Below are 18,471 nucleotides of genomic sequence, written 5' to 3'. Positions count from 1 at the left end.
AAGATTACTAAATTTACGGATATCAATACTGGAAATGTTTATTAAAGCATTCACACTAATTAAGATTAATACATTTACGGGTATCCATACTAGGAATGCTTATTAAAGCATTCCCACTAAGTATCACACAGGCATGATTTACAAGCAGTAGTGGTAATAGTAATACATAGCATAAAAACACTTGGGGAATACTTTACAGCATCAGTAGTGGTCATAGTAGTCAATAGTGTACCAAAAAATTGGGACACAGGTGTCTTGACTGAGCTGTAATAGTAGTAGTAGACATTGACAATACAGTGTCAAATCACTCGGGCAAGAGGTGCCATGATGAACAGCAGTCTTAATAAGAGTATATAGGGTGTGAAATAACTGATGACATAGGTGTCTTGACTGGGCAGCAGAAGCAGCAGTAGTAGTATTAACAGTAGTAGTTGATACAGAGTCATATCACATGGGCAGGAGGTGCCATGATGAACAGCAGTAGGAATAGGAGTATATAGAGTGTCAAATAACTGCTGACATAGGTGTCTTGACTGGGCAGCAGCAGCAGAAGCAGCAGTAGTATTAACAGTAGTAGTTGATACAGAGTCATATCACATGGGCAGGAGGTGCCATCATGAACAGCAGTAGGAATAGGAGTATATAGAGTGTCAAATAACTGCTGACATAGGTGTCTTGACTGGGCAGCAGCAGCAGAAGCAGCAGTAGTATTAACAGTAGTAGTTGATACAGAGTCATATCACATGGGCAGGAGGTGCCATCATGAACAGCAGTAGGAATAGGAGTATATAGAGTGTCAAATAACTGCTGACATAGGTGTCTTGACTGGGCAGCAGCAGCAGCAGAAGCAGCAGCAGTAGTATTAACAGTAGTAGTTGATACAGAGTCATATCACATGGGCAGGAGGTGCCATGATGAACAGCAGTAGGAATAGGAGTATATAGAGTGTCAAATAACTGCTGACATAGGTGTCTTGACTGGGCAGCAGCAGCAGAAGCAGCAGTAGTATTAACAGTAGTAGTTGATACAGAGTCATATCAAATGGGCAGGAGGTGCCATCATGAACAGCAGTAGGAATAGGAGTATATAGAGTGTCAAATAACTGCTGACATAGGTGTCTTGACTGGGCAGCAGCAGCAGCAGAAGCAGCAGCAGTAGTATTAACAGTAGTAGTTGATACAGAGTCATATCACATGGGCAGGAGGTGCCATGATGAACAGCAGTAGGAATAGGAGTATATAGAGTGTGAAATAACTGCTGACATAGGTGTCTTGACTGGGCAGCAGCAGCAGAAGCAGCAGTAGTATTAACAGTAGTAGTTGATACAGAGTCATATCACATGGGCAGGAGGTGCCATCATGAACAGCAGTAGGAATAGGAGTATATAGAGTGTCAAATAACTGCTGACATAGGTGTCTTGACTGGGCAGCAGCAGCAGCAGAAGCAGCAGCAGTAGTATTAACAGTAGTAGTTGATACAGAGTCATATCACATGGGCAGGAGGTGCCATGATGAACAGCAGTAGGAATAGGAGTATATAGAGTGTCAAATAACTGCTGACATAGGTGTCTTGACTGGGCAGCAGCAGCAGAAGCAGCAGTAGTATTAACAGTAGTAGTTGATACAGAGTCATATCACATGGGCAGGAGGTGCCATCATGAACAGCAGTAGGAATAGGAGTATATAGAGTGTCAAATAACTGCTGACATAGGTGTCTTGACTGGGCAGCAGCAGCAGCAGAAGCAGCAGCATTAGTATTAACAGTAGTAGTTGATACAGAGTCATATCACATGGGCAGGAGGTGCCATCATGAACAGCAGTAGGAATAGGAGTATATAGAGTGTCAAATAACTGCTGACATAGGTGTCTTGACTGGGCAGCAGCAGCAGCAGAAGCAGCAGCAGTAGTATTAACAGTAGTAGTTGATACAGAGTCATATCACATGGGCAGGAGGTGCCATGATGAACAGCAGTAGGAATAGGAGTATATAGAGTGTCAAATAACTGCTGACATAGGTGTCTTGACTGGGCAGCAGCAGCAGAAGCAGCAGTAGTATTAACAGTAGTAGTTGATACAGAGTCATATCACATGGGCAGGAGGTGCCATCATGAACAGCAGTAGGAATAGGAGTATATAGAGTGTCAAATAACTGCTGACATAGGTGTCTTGACTGGGCAGCAGCAGCAGCAGAAGCAGCAGCATTAGTATTAACAGTAGTAGTTGATACAGAGTCATATCACATGGGCAGGAGGTGCCATGATGAACAGCAGTAGGAATAAGAGTATATAGAGTGTTAAACAACTGCTGACATAGGTGTATTGACTGGGCGGCAGCAGCAGCTGAAGCAGCAGTAGTAGTATTAACAGTAGTAGTTGATACAGAGTCATATCACATGGGCAGGAGGTGCCATGATGTACAGCAGTCTTAATAAGAGTATATAGGGTGTGAAATAACTGCTGACATAGGTGTCTTGACTGGGCAGCAGAAGCAGCAGTAGCAGTATTAACAGTAGTAGTTGATACAGAGTCATATCACATGGGCAGGAGTTGCCATGATGTACAGCAGTCTTAATAAGAGTATATAGGGTGTGAAATAACTGCTGACATAATTGTCTTGACTGATCCAAAGGAGTCATGGGAGAAAATCATGTGGTCAGATGAGACTATAATATAATTTTTTGATCATAATTTCACTAACCGTGTTCGGAGGAAGAATAATGATGAGTACCATGCCAAGAACGCCATCCCTAATGTGAAGCATGGGGGTGGTAGCATCATGCTTTGGTGGTGTTTTTCTGCACATGGGACAGGGTGACTGCACTGTATTAAGGAGAGGATGACCGGGGCCATGTATTGCAAGATTTTGGGCAACAACCTCCTTCCCTGAGTTAGAGCTTTGAAGATGGGTCGAGGCTGGGTCTTCCAACATGAGAATGACCCAAAGCACACAGCCAGGATAACCAAGGATTGGCTCTGTAAGGAGCATATCAAGGTTCTGGCGTGGCCTAGCCAGTCTCCAGACCTAAACCCAATAGAGAATCTTTGGAGGGAGCTCAAACTCCGTGTTTCTCAGCGATAGCCCAGAAACATGACTGATGTAGAGAAGATCTGTGTGGAGGAGTGGGCCAAAATCCCTCCTCCAGTGTGTGCAAAGCTGGTGTAAAACTACAAGAAATGTTTGACCGCTGTAATTGCAAAGAAAGCCTACTGTACCAAATATTAACATTGATTTTCTCTGATGTTGAAATAGTTATATTCAGCACTGTAAATACATCAGGTCCGGGGCTTCATCAGGGAATGCATGGCAAGGGACCCTTCAGCGCCCTGAACCGACGACGGGTGCCAGAAAGTCACCGCCGATCCAGGACTCATTCATCTTTATGAATGTGAGTCTGTCCACGGAGTCTGTGGACAGACGGGTCCTCTTGTCCGTGACCACCCCACCTGCCGCGCTGAATGTCCGCTCAGATAGTACGCTGGAGGGGGGGCAAGACAATAACTCCAGCGCATACTGAGCGAGCTCGCGGCAGGTGTCCAATCTGGCAACCCAGTACTCCATGGGGTCGTCGGTGCTCATACTGTCAGAAGCACCGACGGACGCCATGTAGTCTGCCACCATGTGGGCCAGCCGCTGGTGGTGACTGCTGCTGCTGCTGCTGGTGGTGGTACTGGGTCGCTCGGTTTGGAAGAACATCCTCATCTCTTCCATTAGGTCCCCTGCTCGGCTGCAGCTGGGTGCAGCCACCTGCTGGGTGAGATGAGGGGGGACAACTGGAGGCCGGGGAGTTGCCTGCTCCAACCGTCTGACAATGGCTGCCTGCAGTTCCTCCATCCGGTGCTGCCTCCGGCTGGCTGGGATGAACTGCTCCAGTTTCCCCTTGCACCTGGGATCCAAAAGGGTGGCCATCCAGAAATCATCCCTCGTCTTGATGGTCTTAACCCGGGGGTCCCTCCTGAGGCATCTCAGCATGTGGGCAGCCATGGGGAAGAGCACAGCCCGCTGTGACTCCTCAATGCTGGCCAGGTGAATGAGGTGCGACTCTTCTTCCCTGAGGCGCTGCTGGTCAAACTCAGACATGCCCAACCCCCGGACTATCGGTGCCCCCAACACCGGCTCTCCCTCCTGACCAGGCCCTGACTCCGGGACGACACCAGCAACCACCTCCTCCTCCTCTTCATCATCATCCTCCTCCTCCTCCTCCTCCTCCTGGTCCTGGCCCTGGTCTCGGTGGAGCATTGCTGACTCCTCCTGCTCCACCAAGGCACTCTCCCCAGCCTCGAGCAGGCGATCTAGTGTCCTCTCCAGCATGAACAGTATTGGCAGCACGCTATTGAGGCCAATTTGCTCACTGCTGACCATCTTGGTCGCCTGCTCGAAGGAGGACAACACTTGGCAGACCTGGTTTATCTGCCCCCACTGCGCACAGGCGATGAAAGGGAGTTGTGGTGAAGCCCTCTGAGTGCCTAGTTCCATCAGGTACTCCCTCACCGCCCTTTGCTGCTCCCACAACCTCTTCAGCATGTGGAGGGTGGAGTTCCACCGCGTCACACTGTCCACAATCAGCCTGTGAAGGGGCAGATTGTACTTCCGCTGCAATTTGGACAGGGACGCGGTAGCGGTTGGGGAGCGCCTGAAGTGGCTGGCAATCCTACGCGCCTTTGCCACAATGTCACTCAACCCTGGATAAGTGCGCAGGAACTTCTGCACCACCAGGTTGAGGACATGTGCCAGACAGGGCACGTGCGTCAGACTGCCAGCATGGAGGGCGGCGAGTAGGTTGCTGCCGTTATCGCAGACAACCATACCTGGCTGGAGCCTTCGGGGTGTCAGCCACTTCTGGACCTGAGCTTGAAGTGCTTTCAGCACTTCTTCTGCAGTGTGTCTCCGGTCCCCTAAACTAACAAGCTGGAGCACGGCCTGACAGCGCACGTGCCCCACACTTGAGTAGCTACGGGGGCGCTTGCTGGGAGGCTCAGCAGCTGCGGAGACAGTGGCTTGAGGGAGACCAGCAGTTCTCCCCTGGACACCCCGGGGCGGCACCACAAGATCGGTTGCCGACGATCCCTCACCGACGCCTCGGAGGGAAACCCAATGGGCCGTGAAGCTGATGTAGCGTCCCTGCCCATGCCTGCTGGTCCAGCCATCCATTGTCAGATGAACCCTGTCGCTGACAGCGTGATCCAGCGACAGGGTTACATTCTGCACAATGTGCTGGTGTAGGGCAGGGACACCAGTCCTGGCAAAGAAATGGCGGCTGGGGACACGCCATTGGGGTTGGGCCTGCTCCAACATCTGCCTGAAGGGGTTGCTGTCAACTATGTTGAAGGGCAGCAGATGTTGGGCAATAACCCTTGCCAGGAGCCCATTGAGGGAACGCACACGTCGGTCTCCAGGGGGGAAGGGAGTGGTGCGGTCAAAGGCGTCTGAAATCGACGCCTGGCGCCGGACGGCAGTGCGGGACACAGACGTGGAGGGTGCTGTGGAAGTAGAGGTCTGGCTGCCGGTACCAGTACCTCTACTAGAGGGAGCGGGGGGGCATGACCTGCTGGAAACAGATGAAGATGTGGCAGGGGCTGCTGTACCCTGCTCACGTGTGGTGGTGGCGCTGCTACCACCACCACGCTTCATCTCTTCATACAACGCCCAGTGGTTTATCCTCAGGTGCTGGTTCAGGGCTGTGGTACCCACCCGAGCCAAACACTTCCCTCTCTTCACCCTCACTTTACAAATCCGGCAGATGGCCACGGTAGGGTTGTCTGCCACCAGGGTAAAGAAATTCCAGACAGGTGACTTCAGCACCGCCCTCCTGTCAGATGGGGTGACGCTTACTTGCACCTGCTGGGATTCGGTGCGCACAGGTGGAGCTGCCTGCTGCTGCTGCTGCTGCTGCTGCTCCTCCTCCTGACACCTCCTGCTGCCATCACCAGTGGAGACCCTGACGATGGTCTCCCTGGTGGTGACCTGGCGCACCGTTTCACCAGGGTGCCTACCTTCCCCGTCGTCACTGACGTAGTGAGCCGACGCGTCAGATGGCAACCATGATGGGTCACCCTCTTCGCCCCCAGAGATGTCAGACCAAGGGCTGAGATGTGTTGGTCTGAGGGAACCACGTGACATGGAGCCTCTAGCCTGGCTCCGCTGTCCCCTCACCCACGCCTGGGTCTGACTAGGTGCTGCTGTTTCCTGCACCAAAACAGCAGCACCAGTTTGAAGGGATGTCTCTGGGATACTGCCAGCAGGTATCCCATCCTCCTCATCCATCCCTTCAAAAAGGTCCTGACCATCAGGACAGAGCTGGAGGTCTGCCTGATGCATGGCCTCCCCCAAGAGATCCCTATCACTGTCGCTGTCGAACAGTAAGATGCTGGACTCTTGGGGGCTGGGGGGGGGTAGTACAGGCAACGGTGTAATGGTGGTACTACTGTGAGTCGGGACCGACGACTCAGTGGCACTGCTGTGCCCCATGTAGTCCACCACTACTTGAGCCTGAGATGGCAATATCGGGCGGCTGCCCGATGGGAAGAACTCCCGGATCAGGCGTACTCCCCTTGCACCCGATCCTCTACCACTAGTAGGGGCACGAGAGGTACCCCGTGCTGGCAGCGATCCAGCACTGGGAGTAACTCCCCTACCCCTGCTGCCACGGCCACGGATGCCGCTCATTATTGCTGATATGTGTGTGGGGGGGTTAAACTTTATTGGGGGGGAAAATGTGAACAAAATGTGTTTTTGTGTTTTTTTTACAAGACAGGCACGCAGACAAAGACGTACACAGACAGCTACTAAACTATAAGAAAAGTAGTACACCAGACAAGGACTACAAAATTAAAGAAAAAAAAAAAAGCACTAAACAAACACTAACTTTTTTTTTTTTTTTTTTTTTTAAACACAAAACACAGACACTAAACACACACTAAGCTAAGCTAGATGAAATAAATGTACACTAACAGTGTGTACACTTACTACACAAAATTTAACTAAACTGAACACAAAACTTAGCTTTTATAAAAGCTCTTTAGGGAAAACTAAACAAAATTTGAACTGAGATGCCTATCAAATATCACTGAACAGCGAACCTGCAAGATCTAACAGTAACACAAGATGAACAAAACTTAGCTTTTAGAAAAGCTCTTTTATAAAGCTCAGATCAATATGTGTTCTGAAATCTCTTGCAAATATAACTGAACAGGGAGGATTGCAGGATCAAACAGTAACACAAATGAAAAAAACAGCACAAAACAGCACAAAACGTAGCTTTGAAAAAAGCTCTTGGGTCTATTGCTTTGAAAAAAGCAGTTGATATACTGGAAAAGATCCACTGGAATCACTAAATAGCAATGCTGGTGATGATCTAAATCAATCAAGAACAAAGACACAGGAAACCAGGAACACAGAAACAGCCTCCACACTCTATAGCCAGCTTCTGAATCTGCAATGAAATGGTGCTGGGAGTGAGCTTATATAATGTCCATGCAGGCAGGTTCCTATTGGTTGCTAACCTGTGACGAGTGTGGAAGGAGAACTCTGATTGGCTCTGATGCAAAAGGGCGGAGCAAATAATCGCGCAATATTCCTATTGCCGAATATTCGCATTGCGAATATTCGGCAATATAAAATGATCGCTTCAGCTACTCGGCCCAATGGCTCTAATCATACCAGCAATGCTTTCAGACGTCTATGGAGATCACTAGGATGTGATCTGTTTTAAAAATGAAACTGTAAAAATCGCTCTGATGCGGAAGATCGGGGCGAGGAAAATAATCGCGCGATATTGCGTTTGCCGAATAATCGCATTGCGATCTTTCTGGAAAATTCAATGAACGCTTCAGCTACTCGGCCCAGGGTCTCTAATGATACCAGCAATGCTTTTAGACGTCGATGGAGATATCTAGGATGTGATCTGATTCAAAAAAAAAATTGTAAAAAATCGAATATTCGGAATTGCGAATATTCACCGCGAATTTCGAAATATAGCGCGATTTCTCGAATATGCTATATTCGAGTCGAATATTCGCAATGCGAATATTCGTGAGCAACACTATTTGTCATCCCAGCTGTGTACTCTCCGTGAGTTCCAACATTTATGTTCTTGTGTACCCTACATTCTCCTTGTGAGTCTGCTGCCTTTGTGCATCAGTCTGCTTTGTGAATCTCAAACCTCAGTTTTGTCTTCCTCCTCTGTAAGCCAGTGAAACCTGGAGCGCTGTAACTGATTTCCTTCTCTGAGGCAGTGAATCCCAGTGCTGCGAGAGACTTTTATTACTGTTCCTGTATTCCCAAGGCATCAGCATAAGAAGTGTCTTTTTCTGCTGCTCTTCTGTTTCCAATGCACCTGCACTGCTCCAGTACATCTCAGTGACCCCTAGCCTACGCAGTATCTGGACAGTTGTATCCTACATGTGTATGTTTGTTCGCTCCAACCTGGTAGCTGTCCTACAGCGAACTCAATCAGCCCTCAATTTTGCCATTGGAGGCAGTTCAGATCACTTAAAAGGGTGGTAAAGCTTATTTTTTTCTTTCCTGAAATAACATTTTTTTTTTATTCATCTGCTCTGTGCAATGGTTTTGCATTTGGTATGCATCATGCACACCCTTATTAAACTTTCAGACAACTTAGTTGGAGTTGCTATTTTTACTTTTTGTATGGGTTCTGGCAGGGGGATTCTCTACTGCAAACTTTATATGTGGCAGTCCATGATGACAAAGCTGGAGGGTCATCCATTGGGCCACTGATCATCTCTCGCTGGAGTATTATGTAACATATCCTTATAGATTGTGAAATGTCGAAACACACTGTTTGCAAATGTTTGCATGTGTTTTTTCGTGTAATTTATTATTTTTCTACAATAAAACAATCATTGGTATTAAAAAAAAAAAAAAGACTTTCAAATGCTCTTCTTGTCTCTTGAGCCTTTGATATAACTATGTCTTATCTCAGTCTGTAGCAATCCCAAAAAACCCAAAGCAACTGCTGCCCATGAGTATGATTCTCTGACTGTGACAAATATATATTTGAGTGATCAGATACTTAACAAAGGTAGTGCTGGGTTGCAATATCTTATGATGTGAATGAGCATTTGTTTGTAATGTATGTGTTGGTAGAGATTTGTTCAATATTTGTCACTTATTTAACCACTTAAGCCCCGGACCATTATGCAGCTAAAGGACCAGGCCACTTTTTGCGATTTGGCCATGCGTCACTTTAACTGACAATTGCGCGGTCAGGCGATGTGGCTCCTAAACAAAATTGGCGTCCTTTTTTTCCCCACAAATAGAGCTTTCTTTTGGTGGTATTTGATCACCTCTACGTATTCTTCTACATATTTTTGGTAAAAAAAATCGTAATAAGCGTTTATTGACCGCTTTGTGCAAAATTTATAGCGTCTACCAGATAGGGGATAGTTTTATTGCATTTTTATGATTTTTTTTCTAGTAATGGCAACGATCAGCGATTTTTATTGTGACTGCGACATTATGGCAGACACATCGGACACTTTTGACACTATTTTGGGACCATTGTCATTTTTACAGCGAACAGTGCTATAAAAATGCACTGGTTACTGTAAAAATGACACTGGCAGTGAAGGGGTTAACCAGGAGGGGGCGCTGTAGGGGTTAAGTGTGCCCTAAGGGAGTGATTCATACTGTGGGGGGCTTGGCTGGGCGTGTGATGTCACTGATCGTCGTTTCCTATGACAGGCGCACTAGGAAGCACGGGGAGAGGTTTGTTTACACTTACCTCTCCCCATTCTTCCTCTCTGTGACCCGATCGCGGGACACCGGCGGCGATCGGGTCCACTGTTCCCGCGGGGACGGTCACGGAGAAGGGGACCAGGCTGGGATCTTTAAGGGGACGTACATGTACGCCCTTGTGCCCAGCCGTGCCATTTTGCCAATGTATATGCGGCGGTCCTCAAGCGGTTAATGCAGAAAGTTTCGTGGTTTAGTGGTACCCTTCATTGGCTAGCTTAAAGTAGTAATAAACACAAAAATATGTTATATTGCAGCTCACCAATTCCTAGATGTGTTGGCTACCTTTTTTTTTGGCTTTTTTTCTATTTTTGTCATCTAATGTTCCATGTCTGTTATTTTTTATATTTCCTTTAATTAATAGATGAAGCTCACTAAATGGGATGCTTAAAAGGTCAGTTTTTATTTATTTTTGTAAAACCTTTATCCCAAAAGGAAAAAACTACTGTAACTGTTTATAAATTGTTAAATTAATTTGCTGACATTCGGCCCGTGTGTATGTCAATCTCTCTGGCTGGCTTCTGTCGAACGTGCATGTCAGTTTTTTTTTTTTGTGCATCTCGTTAGTGTGTACCAGGCTTAAATCTGAACTTCACTACCCTCTCTCCAGACTGACAATGCTGCTGGCCAAAGGTGTGTCAGTTTTACTACTTCATCCAGTGACGGGAAGCATGTAATGCCTCGTACACACGATCGGAATTTCCGATGGAAAAAGTCAGACAAACTTTTTTCCATCGGAAATTCCGACCGTGTGTATGCCCATCGGAGTTTTTCCCTCGGATATTTCGAGGAATTCCGTCGGATTTTACATAGAGAATATGTTCTCTTTTACTCCAATGGAATCTGAGGAATTCTGATGTGAGTTTGGTCGGGCTAAAGCCTGATCGTGTGTACAGGGCAATACTAGCTGGATCACCAGGTGAAATAAAGGGAAAATCGGGTCTAAAAAGGACAATTAATGCAGCCATCTAAGAATTAGTAAGCTGCAATATATTACATTTTTATTTTGGGGTTTAATACCACTTTGAGTTATTAAAGTGGTTGTAAAGACAGAAGTTTCTATGCATTGAGGTAAAAAACTTCTCTGTGCAGAAGCCCCCTCAGCCCCCCTAATGCCCCGTACACACAATCGGAATTTCCGATGGAAAAAGTCAGATGGACTTTTTTCCATTGGATTTTCCGATCGTGTGTAGCCCCCATCTGAGTTTTTTCATTGGAAATTCCGATGAATTCCATCAGACTTAGATATAGAACATGTTCTATATTTTTCTGATGAAATTCCGTTGGAATTCCGATGTGATTTGGCCGGACAAAAGCCCAAACGTGTGTACGCGGCATAATATGTACCTGAGGTCCATCTAGATTCAGCAATGTTGCACGAGAGACTTAGCTGTCCGGGACACCCCTCCTCAATGGCTGAGACAGCAGCATGGCGCTATTGGCTCTTGCTTCTGTCAGTCAGTGAGCCAACTAGGAGAGAAAGGGGGCGGGGCCAGTCGACGGCTCCATGTCTAAATGGACATGGGGAGCTGAGACTTGGCTCGGGTGCCCCCAAAGCAAGCTGCTTGCTGTGGGGGCGCTCAACAGGAGGGAGGGGCCAGGATCACCAAAAAGGGACGAGAAGAGTAGGATCTGGGCTGCTCTGTGCAAAACCATTGCACAAAGCAGGCAAGTATAACATGTTTGTTATTTAAAAAAAAAAAAAAATGAGACTTTAGTATCACTTTAAAGATGCAAGCTTTCAGGACCTTCCTTGGGTTCCTATCTTGGACATTATACTAATCAGCTTTGTAATAAATGTAGAACCATCAACTTTCTAACAATTCTGAAAACTTTATCAATGGAACATCATAACCTGTTCACTATTGTATCTTATGAATAACATTGAGGGGTCTATTTGTTAAGCTGGCCATACACCATACAATTTTCTCATTCAATTTTCTTTAGATTTACATTCAACCATGTAGTGCAAGGGCCTGCCTTATTGCATACACATTCAAAGTGTTTAGGTTTGACCTCCTAGAAAGGGGGGTGAATGCCAAATGTATGCTTGTGCCACATCCAGTATATATGAGAAAAGAAAAAGGGGGTTCCCCTGGGTGGACTTTTAAGGCACTAATAGTATTCCAAAATATACAGGATATTGAAAGGAAAAACACGTTTTATTCACAATTGTACATATTTATCAAAAAAATGAAATATTGGATTAAAATATACAGTTACAATGATTGTCACCATATAAGTAAATACATAAAAAACCTTCTTTACACCCAACGCACAATTAGCTCATCTAAGCATAAAAATACATAAAGTTAATTACATGCTTTTAGAACATTATTAAATATATACAAAAACGTTTTCTTTATATGTGACGTATATACATGTAATCATTCACTTACGTATTATAAAAGGATAATGAATATTTCATTGGATACGATTTTTTTAAAGAATTAAAAATATAAACAGCACGCTGGGTTCAATCAATGAGGTTGCCAGTCAAACAAGAAATGGGTATCGGGATATACAATTAATGCAAGTTTGAGACGAACATTTATAGGAACAAGTGTTCATCCCGTTAGGGAGAAATTATTCCAAAGATCGAGAAGCCGGTGGATCAGTCAGAAGAGATATACTGGGACTGGGATGGAGGTCCCTAAAAATATATAAGATAATAAATACAAATAATAGATTGTACCCACATAGGGCTAAATGGTATATATTATATAGAAAGAGCCTTAATGTAATTACACAGCTTTAATCCAAGATTCACACACTTTTTTTTTGTGGATCCAATTGGAAAAACGTATGCACCTCGGTAAAGGTTGTGTGAATAATGTGTGAAAATATTTATAAGTAAACCTCCAGTTATGATTTGCTTAACCACTTGCCGCCCGCCAATTACATATTGACGTCGGCAAAGTGGTTGTAGAATCCTGACTGGACGTCATATGACGTCCTCAGGATTCTGACCCGCTGCGCGCCCCCGGGGGCGTGCAGCGCGGCGATCGTTGTTGCAGGGTGTCAGTCTGACACCCCGCAACACCGATCTCGGTAAAGAGTCTCTCACGGAGGCTCTTTACCACGTGATCAGCCGCGTCCAACCACGGCTGATCACGATGTAAACAGGAAGAGCCGTTGATGGCTCTTCCTCACTCGCGTCTGACAGACGCGAGTAGAGGAGAGCCGATCGGTGGCTCTCCTGACAGGGGGGGTTCGCACTGATTGTTTAGCAGCGCAGCCCCCCCTCGGATCGCCACACTGGACCATCAGGGAAGCCCACCCTGGACCACCAGGGAAGGGCAAAAAAAAAGTCTGGAAAAAAAAAATAGTCTGAAAAAAAAGGCAATAAAAAAGATGCCAATCAGTGCCCACAAATGGGCACTGACTGGCAACATGGTTAAATCAGTGCCACCCCACAGTGTCCATCAGTGCCGCCCCACAGTGTCCATCAGTGCCACCCCACAGTGTCCATCAGTGCCCACCTATCAGTGCCCATCTGTGCCACCCATAAGTATCCATAAGTGCCGCCCATGAGTGCCCATCAGTGCCGCCCATGAGTGCCCATCAGTGCCGCCCATGAGTGCCCATAAGTGCCACCCATGAGTGCCCATCAGTGCCGCCCATCAGTGCCCATCAGTGCCGCCTATGTGTGCCCATCAGTGCCGCCTATGTGTGCCCATCAGTGCCGCATACCAGCGCTGCCAACTAGTGCCACCTTATCTGTGCCCGTCAGTACTACCTCATCGATGTCCATCAGTGCCATCTCATCAGTGCTGCCATATCAGTGCCCGTAATTGAAAGAGAAAACTTACTTATTTGCAAAAAAATTTAATCGTAATTTTTTTTCAAAATTTTCAGTCTTTTTTTAGTTGTTGCGCAAAAAAAAAAATCGCAGAGGTGATCAAATACCACCAAAAGAAAGCTCTATTTGTGGGGAAAAAAGGACGCCAATTTTGTTTGGGTACAGTGTAGCATGACCGCGCAATTGCCATTGAAATTGCGACAGTGCTGAAAGCTGAAAATTGGCTTGGGCGGGAAGGTGCGTAAGTGCCCTGTATGGAAGTGGTTAATATCCACCCTTAATACCTTTAAAAAAAAAGCATGTTCTTCAATTTATATGGACCTAAAAAAAAATAAAAAAAATTAAAGTTCCATGTATTTACGTGAAAAAATAGAATCTTACTTTTCTAAAGGAAAGGTGACCTTCATGTTGTAATCAGGCTGCATGTCTTTTCTCTTTCACCAAGTCTCTGCCATTGCTTTTCTACATAAAATAGTCAATTCTTTTAATCTATATGGAGCCTTATGTTGTCTTGTTCTCTCATCAGGGGTTGGCTGTTTTTGTCTAAATGCAGACATGACAATTTGGCAACTTTTGATTTGCAGTTTCTGTGAGATGCTTATTCCATTTACTGGTTTTTCAATTGTTTGTTTTAAACATCCTGTTCTAGAGTGCCCTTAAAATGCTGTGGCTAGGACAAATATAAACTGAGATTGCAGGAGAAATTCAGCTTTCAGAGCCCTACCGTGCATCCATTTTCTGAACAAAAGTTCCCATCATGACACCATTTTAGCTTTCTGAAAAGAACTCAATGTTCAATCTGATCTTATAACTATACAGCATGTCATCATCAATTTTCATCTCATTCTTTCATTGTGAGGGGTTTCAAGCCAAATGTTAGAAATGTCTCGTTAATAGAATTTGTAAAATAATTTGTTTTTGTTTTTTTAGGATTTTAACCTTTTTTTCTTTAATCCCTGTCTTACTTGCATGTGTGAGCAATATTACTTTTTTATCACATGCAAGGATGCATAATGTACTAACTTAAGACCAATTTGTAATGCACTGCCCTGAGTCAGAGATAGTGGTCAGAGGAAGAACAAATTGACATTCAATTTATTACAACAAGAAAAAGGCATGCCTTGTAATCATAAACTGCCCAACAGGAGAACCAAATTAATCTTTGTATAAATTAATAGACCATCTGTAAATACAGCTGAACAACCATATTTTTCCTATGTTCACTTATTTCGAGCTTGCAGGACTGTTAACAGTGTGGGAACTCTGTCTACCTTTGCAGACCAATGACAAATTACTAGAAAAACACATTGGAAAATATTTGTGTGACAAGGTATATAAGTTCCAAAGCTGATGAAACAGACAAACATTTTAAATACAATTTTTCCATTTTAGTCCATATGCTTGGCCCTTTGCAGTAGCAACACCCTTTTAAAACAACAACCTGGAATCTCTGTTTTTTGGAATTAATGATGGCAATTTTCTGCCTTTTTCTCATTAGGATACACAGATAATAGATTGCACTTTTACCTTTCTACCCTTACCTTGTGCCACAATGATGTCATTGTGACTGCAGAAAGATCACTTCCTCATGCTTTGTGACATCATTGTACAGTATATATTATTAGCCTCCATAAAAACATACAAATGTCTGCAAGCACAGCAACAATATACAGTCATATATCCCCCCCAACAGTGGTGGGTAACAATATTTATATATTCTGCCCCAGAGTCTTGGTTTCGTGGCACCCTGCAGTCAATGTTGCACTACTGTCATTGTATACTATTTTACTTAAAGAACAATAGCTGTTTGTAGTGCTATTCACTACTATTCATATTTGTTAAATGTTATACCGCTTTTGAACATTTGGTAACTTTTATTTGAATGATTCTTCTTATCAAAAATGGTTGATCTTTCAAGAATAAGCTATTATACAGAGAACTTGTTCGACTATGCTTCTGCCTGGTCCCAACCTGCCACTACTTGTTACTGACCTTTTAACTTGTTTACGGACTACGCTTCTGTTTGATCCCTACCTGCTTATCTGCTACTGGACCCAAGATTGCTCACCTCCTGATGGGGCGATCATGAGGACCGCAACCTGGTACTAAAACACAACCAAATCTATCTCCACCATCAGGAGCTCTGGTGAACATCGGTTAGTACTTAGCCTCCGCATCTCAGATGAGCCAGTGTCATTCACCAGGGTGACTCCCTGTGTACCCAACCTGATATTCAGTGGTAGTTCTGCTACTGCTATAGCAACTGGTGCTCAAACCTGACCCCTGATCAAGACAGAATAATCTGGCCCAAACACAGAGGCCACTATAGTACATGTTGTGACTCCTTTTAGGCAGCAAATTGCATAGCTTCAAGATTTTGGCATTGCCTACCAAGAAATGTTTTCCAAAATGTAAAGTGTGGTGAAAGGGCAACAGGAGGAAATCTATGCTTTACAAAGATGGTTCCTAGACATAAGTTCCCGAGATGGAGCTAATGCACATATGCCTCTACCACTCAAGTTCAATGGAAACCGCCACAATTACAGAGGCTTCACAAACCAATGTCGCATTTATTTCCAAATGCAACCTGCTACATTTCCTTCTGGGAAAAGGAAGGTAATGTTTATCAACCTCCTGACTAAGGAATCTCTAGCTTCAGCCTCCCCATATATAGAACTAGACAGTGCCACTCTGAATAATTTTGAGACTTTTGTGACCGCGATGAACCAGATTTCTGAAGATCCCAACCGCTGAAGTAAAGCTACTGCTGAAGCAAAGTTGCATAATTTGCGGTAGGGTAGCAGCTCTGTTTCAGAGCACACAGCCGAATTCAGAAGTTGGATTGCAGATAACACCTGGAGTCAGTTCCATCAAGGGCTCTCTGAACAGGTAAAAGATGAGGTCTCCATAGCGGAGACTCCTAATGATCTCAAGGCTTTCATCCAATTATGTATCCGAATTGATCAGAGATCTAGAGAAAGGAGAGACTGGAAATGTCTGGAAGTAATGGGTTTCTCTGCTAGTCAGTTTGGTCAGAGGGATCCAAATATTTTTCCAGAATCTAACACTCCCAATCCCATGCAGGTTGACGCTATTAATAGATCCAGTTCCACCCAGGAGAAAGAGAGAAGATGCTTATACTGTGGGGACAATTGCTGCAACTGATGGTATAGTGACTCAACAAATAAACTCTATTACCCAGTCCATCTCCCCATTAATCCACAAAGAAAATACATTTAATTCTTTGCTGTCTCCTTTTGTCATACTGTAAACAACTTTTATAACCTTGTCTGCATTCATCAAGGCGATGTATGGAAAACTGCCTTTAGAACCAGATATGGAAATTTCAGAGCCTTAGTTATGCCTTTTGGCCTTTGCAACACCCCGCAACTTTCCAACACTTTATCAACTATGTTTTTCAGGATCTGTCGGACCAACTTATGATTGCCTATCTGGATGATATCCTTATCTTTTCCATTAACCTGGTGGAGCATCACAAGCATGTTTGCACTGCCCTGTAAAGTAGATTCTTCCTTAATCTTTCAATCAAACAGGAGAAATGTGAGTTTGAATGAACCAATATCCAGTTCTTGGGGTATATTATTTCTCCAGAAGGATTGAGCATGGATGCTGATAAAATCAAAGCAGTGGTAGATTGACCAGCCCCTAGAAAGGTTAGAGATACAACAATTTGTTGCGTTTGCCAACTTCTACAGAAAATGCATAAGAATCTTCTCTAAGGTGATAGCAACAATTACACATCTGACAAAGAAAGGGGTGCCCTTTGTGTCACCTGAGGCACAGACTGCTTTTAGTAAGCTAAAGACTCTTTTTTACTTCTGCACCAGTATTGGTTCATCCTGACTCTGAATTTCCTTTCATCATGGAAGTGGATGCTTCAGACTCTGCCGTAGGAGCTATGTTTTCTCAGCAAAGCATCCTTGTGCTTGATTCTCTTTTAATGTCTTTAGTCTAAAGGAAATATGACATTGGGAATAAAGAATCACTGGCAAGTAAGAAAGCCTTTTCTGAAGGCATCTGCTGGAAGCGTCTAACTATCCTGTAACTGTTTTCACTGATCATAAGAATCTGCAATTTATTCATTCTACTAGGAGATTGTCTTCTAGACGTTGGTCTCTATTCTTTTCCAGGTTCAATTTTATTAACTTGTATCACCCTGGATTGAGGAATGACGAGACTGATGCCCTATCAAGGATGTTGTCACTCCAGGAAGTGACATTGCTGCATATCTATCATGTGAACGGGAAATAAAGCTTTGGACCTTTTTTGAGGAATCCTTGGTGTGCTGATGACATTTTCTTCACTTTGAGTATCCACAGTTTCCAGTTTATGGTCATTACAGCACCCAGCATCAATTAACAGCAGTTTTTTTTTTGAATGTGTGCGTGGGGTACTTTGCGTTCTAACCTGTTAATGTATCTCCTACTCTATGCACCTTTAGGTGATCCCCGAAAAGCCATCTCTTTTGAGAATCCTATCTTGCCTCTACTTAACAACGAAACTTTTATTTTCTTCATCAGCTCATCCTCCACAGTCATCACTTGGTCCTCTTTTTTAGATTGTAAGCGCTAACAAGAAGAGCCCTCTAATTCCTCTAGTATTGAACTGTATTGTAACTATACTGTCTGTCTTCATTTAGTAAGGCACTGTGAAAATGTTTGGTGCTATATAAATCCTGTATAATATTAACAATAATAACAAAATATTTGTATTTTTCAGCAAAAGCTAAATTCATGGGATTTGCATTGGCAATAATAATGTATTGTACATTCAGTAAAATAAAAATGTGGGCTTAATTGAACAAGTGCCAGTAAAATATTTCTTCAGGTTTAACTTTTGTTATTAAAAATATATTTTCACTGAAGAAACATGCTGCATTGACCTGTTTCAGTAATAATT

The sequence above is a fragment of the Rana temporaria genome, chromosome 3 (genome assembly GCF_905171775.1).
Source record: "Rana temporaria chromosome 3, aRanTem1.1, whole genome shotgun sequence".
Lineage (NCBI taxonomy): Eukaryota > Metazoa > Chordata > Amphibia > Anura > Ranidae > Rana > Rana temporaria.
The sequence above is the reverse complement of the archived record's forward strand: the minus strand, read 5'-3'. Positions refer to the sequence as shown.